Below are 7,863 nucleotides of genomic sequence, written 5' to 3'. Positions count from 1 at the left end.
TTAAAAATAGCGTCAGCATAGAACGACTTTTATTAACAATAAAAGACTAATACATAACGCTAGTTCTAGCACAAATTAGTTTCTTGATAAAACACGATGTCTGACACTGGAATTGGGTACGAGCTTGTTCTATGCTCACAGCACATGGCACGCTGCTACCTCAGCGGCCAATCGCAAAGGCCTGTCAGTTGAAAGAATTAAGAAGACAGAAGGCCGGTCCGGGAATTCGTTAGTATTCTCAAAATTGTACAATAGACCCCTAACAACTGAAGCAAATGCCGACAATGCCTTTGCTAAAGCAGTTTATAATGTCTGATTGTACTTACCTATAGTTTATATATATATTATATAATCATACACATATAATGACAGAAACTAATTAAAACACCATGTGATTACAGTAGTGTTTTTTCCTTTAGTTTTTACCCAACTCTGCGAAAGGGCGCTAAACATCTACCTAGTCAAAATTAAATCTCGAGGATGTAACGTCGATAGTATAATTTATGATTAAACAAACTTACCTGAAGTGACGTTTGATCATAATTATACGAGACGTTACATCCGAAGAGATTTAATGTCCCATCCCGCCCTGTTTGAATGGTAGTTAGTTGTTACATCTTACCATTCAATTCATCCCAAAATTTCGCAGAGTAGATGCCTTAACTCTCTAAAGTAATGAGGTGACGCGCGCGCCGACAGAGGGCGCAGCGGAGAGAACGAGAGGATCAATTGACATTTTTATTTTCTTATATCTAAATATTGTGCTGGATGCCTAGTACATTAAACAGTGTACTACCTAGTCAAAATTAAATCTCTTCGGATGTAACGTCTCGTATAATTATGATCAAACGTCACTTCAGGTAAGTTTGTTTAATCATAAATTATTTATTGTTATGTTATTAATGATGAAATTGATAATTCAATGATACCGTATTTTTTGACATTTAGATTTTATTCTAGAAAGGTTCTAGACTAGTATTTTTATACAATTTTGATGTTTGACGATCTTTTTGTGAAATTCTTATTATTAAGTTTACCATATCTATAATAGTTCAATGTTTTTTTTAGAACAATAATAACTGCATCAATAAATTGCTCTGATATTTAGATTAAGATGATATTTGTAAAATTTGACGATTTAAAAGTGCTTGTTGCTAGGCCTATTTGAATAAAGAATATTTTGACTTTGACTTTGACTTTGACTAAACAAAAACACTGATAGTCTAGCGGTAAGAGCATGCGACTTTCAATCCGGAGGTTGCGGGTTCAAAGTTTCAAACCCCGTCTCGTACCAATGAGTTTTTCAGAACTTCGGTCGCTTTTCGGTGACGGAAAACATTGTGAAGAAAACCGGACTAATTCCAATAAGGCCTAATTTCCCCTCTGGGTTGGAATGTCATATTGGCAAAACTAGTGCTTACCCCAATTTCTGATGATAATACCTATATTACTCTCATTATATAAAGAAAATGAGAAATAGATCACAAAGTCTTTTAATATGTAGGTACTAAATATTCAGAATATAGCTCGCTTTCAAAAGCCCTAGAACTGAATCAATTTTCAATTTAAAATTCCATTCTTCTTTAATAAGAATACAATGCAGAAAGCTTATAACTTTTCTACTCTATGCAACAGAATAAATCAAAATAATGCACAGAATTCCCTGTGAAGAAATAACGGGCAATTTAGTTGAACTAGGCCAAGAAAAACAATCATTACGAAGTTCAAAGAAAACTTCGACCATCGAAAAGTAATATGAAAAGCTCATTAAAAATATTCTTTGGTCGTTATAATAGCCTTTAGAGTTAGGGGAGCTGCTAACGAGCCGGCTGGAAGCGGTAGTTCTTTGAGTTAGTGGGGCCGTTAAGACATATTTAATGGATTTGATACGTATAGACAAGTATAGTCCGAAAAGCCAATTTTATCAACAGAAAAAGACGACAAATTTGAAAAATTTGCTTGGCCTCCCATACACATTTTGAATTGCGCGCCTTTTTATACTGACAAATAGGTTTGCCAGATTTTAAATGCATACATGTAAAGGCTAGAGCACACCGGCTACGTGTGCGTACCTACGAGTACACGTGCGCGTGCACTAAAATGTTGGACCTGTGCACGCAGCAGTGTGCCGCCTCTCATAAGGATCTGTATAATATAACGCCCATGTGCACGTGTATGTATTTGTTATGCACAATTGCACAGGCCTTTAAGACGAAAGACACACACAAGAATTAACTCCATCTACATAAAAGAACTACGAATATAAAAATCAGTATTTTATAAAATTCATAAATATCACATCTATAAGACATTTACGAAACAATGTATCTCGATTAGCTCAAGAAATGGTCGAAAAAAATATTTTGTTTAGTTTATAATCTCCGTGCATCTTGTCCGTATACAAACATAAGCGCGGCATGTAAGTATATATTTATGCGTGACGCACCATTCTTTGTGAACAAGCTGAATTATAAAATAAAAATTGTACTGTAAAATGCGTCATAAGGGGTTTCATCGCACAGTGTGTAACCGCCTAAACCAGCGGCCTGCCGCGATGCTTTTAATTCTTCGATCTCAGCTTCTTTGTAGGCAAAAAATGCAATATTCATCCAGGAAATTGGTCCTGACTCGCTAAGCGCGTAATCGTTATTTTTTTATTTTCCGGGCACGTGCGTTCTGCTCATTTAGAAAGCCATTACCTTAACTCGATTTCACTTGATGACCTTTTAAATATGGGATATTGTATTATTCATATACTGGAACGTGGAGGACTAACGTCCTGTAACTAGTTGTGTGACCGTAACCTGCCGGAAAACTGTTATTATTATTTTTTTATTTTTTTTATTTATTCGGGACAAAAAACAGTAACACACAGGTTTAGACACAAAAATAAAATACAAAGAATAATGAAGTGTGAGACCAACAACATCGTCCACAGATTACTAGATAGATTTTTTTGCCTAAATGGTAAATTTTCCTACTATTGGATTTTGGGATTATATTAAGTACTACTAGTTTCTGCCGGCGACTTCGTCTGCGTGGAATGATGATGATGATTGATAAAAACTATCCCCAGGCCTCAAACTATCTCCATACCAAATTGCATCTAGGTACGTGCAAATCGGTCCAGCGATGTAACCGAAAAGACAAACATAAAGAGTTTTATCGTATTATATATGATATTAGTATTACGGATTGACTAACGATTTATACAGTTGGGACTGCTCGTAATAGATTTTATGGAAGGCGACAATTCGCTCCAATGCAAATTTGGACGGTTTCATGCTAAACTCATTTGGTGCATCTGTGCCGACTCGCTTTTAACACCAGTCAGATTACGCGCCGGTTAACAGCCTTTGTGACGCCGACGTCTCACTCCATTAGCGCCGCGGCGCGGGCTCTATTACAGGAACGAAGTGAGTACACAGCTGTATACACTTTTTGCTAGACTAGATCGAAGAAACCTACGAGCGAACTGGTTAGCTCTGATACAAACAAGGTAAAGATGGGACTAACTTATTTGTGCAACAAAGTAAGAAAGTAAACTTTTGCTGATTTTGTATTTAGAGCAAACAAAAAATTATAATATTATAATTTATTCACCTAAAATTACAAGCATTACAAGTCATTAACCAAAAAAGTCAGTTACTAATGACTCAATGTTGATTCATAATAGAATAAATAAATTGTTGGGGACAATCTTACACAAATCGACCTAGCCCCAAGCTAAGCAAAACTTGTACTATAGGTACTAGACGACGATTTACATACGTAAATATATAGATAAGTACGTATTACTTATATAAATAGAAAACACCCATGACTTAGGAACAAATATCTGTGTTCATCACAAAAATGAATGCCCTTACCGGGATTCGAACCCGGGACTTCATAGGCAAAGTCACTACCCACTAGGCCAGACCGGTGGTCGATTAAAGAATAAACTAATATTCTAGTTATCAATACAAAATCATCCATGTACGACTTAGGTCCTCTGCATGTAAAAGATTTTTTGCACGACGATACAAGTAGCTCTTTAGTCTTTAGGGAAGCAAACGAATACTCACGTAGCGCGTTGTAAGTGCAAAGTGCATCGCTCGTCAGAGCGCTGTTAAGACGTCGGCCGCGTTCAGAATTTAGGTAAGGCTGCCCTTACTAGCGGAATCTAATCCAGTGAAGCAGAACAGAGATGTGGATTACAACTTATGTTATTGGTTGATTCCTCTCACCTCCGCGTGTCACCGCCTCAGTGGACACTTGGACAGGCAGCCAGACACGTATTTAATATAACTTTCGGTATGTTACGTACCTACACAACACACCATTAGATCGGGGTTTTTGGTGCGGGAATGTTTTACTCTAGGCGAATAACAGGTATAAACTATAAAAACCGATACTATTTCAATATTTCTAAGCGCATTTGAAGTTTACTATCTATTTTTAATTCATAGTTTGGTAATTATTTTAAAATAAACAATGTTATAAATACACGAAAACATTCCCGCACAAAAAACCCCGTATGACCTTTAGTCACGTCGATACACGCAAGAACTATTTAGCAACCGCGTGAACAGAATAATAAACATTATTTCTTATTAATTCTTTATTTTTTGCAATGTTATAGCAATACTTTTCGATCCAAGATTTAGACAAAATTTTGCTCCTCTTAAGTAAACTAGTTTTTAATATAAGATCCAGCCCTTTCTTTCACCAAATGGTGTCAGAAGTCTCGATGACTGATGAAGATGGTGAAATGAACAAACTGAAATTTTCCCGTATATTGTGCTGTTTCAAAATTATTGAACTAGTGCGCTGTTGACGCGAACCCCCTGGCCTCTGCCATTTTGAAAAAATCTAAAAATGAATCGACAAGATTCCATATAATTACAGAACATGTTCACAAAATTAGGTCGAGTCAACAAACAATTTATTACGTAATTCTCAAAACAAAGTCCATTCTAAACCTTCAGCATCATAATCAATATGCTTTCGATACCATTTTGATACATCAAATCTTGAGGTCAGGATCCGAATAACGCCCTTAATCAGATTTCAAAAGTCGTACGAGATGGCTCAGCGGAGTAATGTTAAGAGGAAAGGGGACGGCCGCTTCTCCCTACAAACGTAGTCTCCAGTTTTCTATCACACACATATTACACCGGATATTGGCACCAAAGAGCATGTAATCACTACGATTGGCACTGGAAAATAGTTTTACATAATTTGATGTATATTAACCATAGCTATGAAGCTATGCCCCTACGTTTGACTTTTTTAGATTTTTTGAGTAGGTAGTGTAAAAATTAAGAGTTAAAAACAGATTTAATACAGATGTTTAAATGCTGCTTTTTAACTCTTATAATAATTACAAAATCGAAAAAATCAGGCGGAGGGGCATATCTGTGATTGTTATACAACAATTTGTACCAAAATATTTTTAATAATGTTAATATCCAGAGATATAATGAGGACTACGTTTGTATTAGCCTGCTGGCCAGAAGCATATTTCGTCAGTCATCGCCTCCCGGATGATACTGTGTCAGAATAGTTTAGATGCTGTTTTAAATAAAAAAAACTGTCAGCTGGTTGTATCGCGGTGGAAAGACCGTCAGCTATAAAATTAACATGTAAAAAATACGCGCCTTGCATTTCACCATTAGCATTTCACCTGATGAAATGCTACATGCAAAGTTTCATGATTTGTTATTGCTATCATAACAAGGTAAAGCATTTATTTTTTACATGTCCATGCGACCAGCTGACGTTCTTACCACCGCAATATAACTGGCTGACAATTTTTTTATTAACATAGCATCTGAACTATTATCTGACAAAGTATCAAACGGGAGGCGATGACAATTTTTTTTACTTGGTGCGTTGGCTGCCTTTCCTCAACACGGAGCGGCAGCTGACGGCCACGAGGGTTCATCATACATAGCCGTTAACCACTATCCTCCACTTTCGCCTTAAGGCTGCTGGCGCTTTTTTGTCTCTTTTAGAAAAACTTGATCCCTTAATACTCGCAAAGCATTGCTAAAGTGAAAACGCTTCGTTACTATAATTTTGGGCACTAACTTACAGCTTGGGCACGGTGACAGAAATGATCTCAAAACCATTTTGGGAGATGTTGTATTTTAACATATACACTGCCAACATTTTTCTTGAGCTACGCTACGCTCATGCGTTGTTTTAGAAGGGCCACCCACAGAGTTCACCGATATACAGAGGTAGGGTCGCCTAAAACAAAACATAGATAGATGGTTGAGTTGGTCGTCCTCAATTGTGCGTTTCTCCAGAAATTTTCTGCCTCGCATATCTCAACTGTAGAGTAAACTGTCGCCCGCGGTATTTCCGGACCGATACGACCTTCAAATATGATCGTTCAAGAAAAGCGCGTACTAGCTTGCATCACCTCTGATGTTCCAGGTGTCCATGAGCCATAGCAATTGCTTTCTATCAGGCGATGCGATTCCTCATTCGCCTCGTGTATCATTAAAAAAATCAATGTAGTGAAAGGTCCCACTTTGCATAAGGACGAGATAAGATATGTTGTCTCATTATACAAATAACTTGTAAAAGCGGCCTTATGACAAGCGACAAAGTGGGAGTGGGACCTTTTGCTTGGAAAGTTTGTCTTAGCGACCCTACCTCTGCTTATCTTTAACTATGTTACCTAATAGTATAGCTACCTACATATCTGTTTGAGTGATCGGGAAAGTTCAAGAGGCCCTCGATGGCGCTGCATCGCCGACCTTTACGGGCCTTTAGCGGACAGTGTAGGTACGGAGGTATAGGTATTAGCGACGACTTGGAAGGGCAAGGTCGTCATGACAAGGTCAACACTAGATAGGTACCGCATATAAAGAAAACAAAATCTTTCATTGCAATACGATTCGTTCGATTGTCACGTCACGGCTGTTAGGTATTGATATACATAGTTTACGATTTAAGCTAGGAATCAGAAAGACTTGCACCATGAAAAAAGGTGACAAAATTATTTTGTTTTTATTTATTTTATCAGCACTCCAATATCGCCTAACAATACCTATCGGGCCTGGCATATGCATGGGAAAAAAAGAAATTGTATAATCTTGGCAGTTTTTTTTTTAACTGGACAAGTCTCTCGGACTCCCCCTAGTCCGTACAGTTACAAAATGTTAATATTTTCTCCTCCAAGCATTCCTTTAACTTTAATTTAAAAGAGATACCCAGTAGATCTGGGAAACTGATTACCCCAAGTGCACTTTATTGAAGATGTGTATGTACATTAGTCCATTCGCAGTGTACGGAACATACGCTAATTAAACCGAGTCGTACGCTTTTACTCGAATGTGCTACGAAATCTAATCCGGCCTAGCTCGTATCAGATGCAGACTGAAGTACTAATTATAGACTAGTGTAGGCCGTTCTCGAACCATATTAGGCTAATATTATTAGTGTGTTGTCATGGTAACCCATACGAATTGACAGTTCGTGGACTAATAATATTAGTCTAATACCAACTTATGGCTAGGTTCACACGGAGTTACATTTTTCTCGAATGCCGTAGTGGCGGCAACTTACAAAATCGTTCACACGGCTAGACGGCTTCCCCGATACATTAATATTACATCTTAATTACGGGGAGACGTGTTTTTGGTTTGGTAATTGGTACAACTTAAAAAGAGCAAATATTATTTATTGCATGACAACTACACTTATTGCATAATGACATCCAACACCTTATAACACGGCATTACAATGCCACCTCTATCTTTTGTACCTATTTTAGCGGTCGCTGCCTCCGACGCGCACTAATGAGCAGGGACCGGTGTACGCTATAAATAGCCAAGTGTCATGTTCCAGTGTTTTATGACAGTGACC

The sequence above is a fragment of the Cydia pomonella genome, chromosome 12, assembly GCF_033807575.1.
Source record: "Cydia pomonella isolate Wapato2018A chromosome 12, ilCydPomo1, whole genome shotgun sequence".
Classification (NCBI taxonomy): domain Eukaryota; kingdom Metazoa; phylum Arthropoda; class Insecta; order Lepidoptera; family Tortricidae; genus Cydia; species Cydia pomonella.
This window is presented reverse-complemented; position numbering follows the sequence as displayed.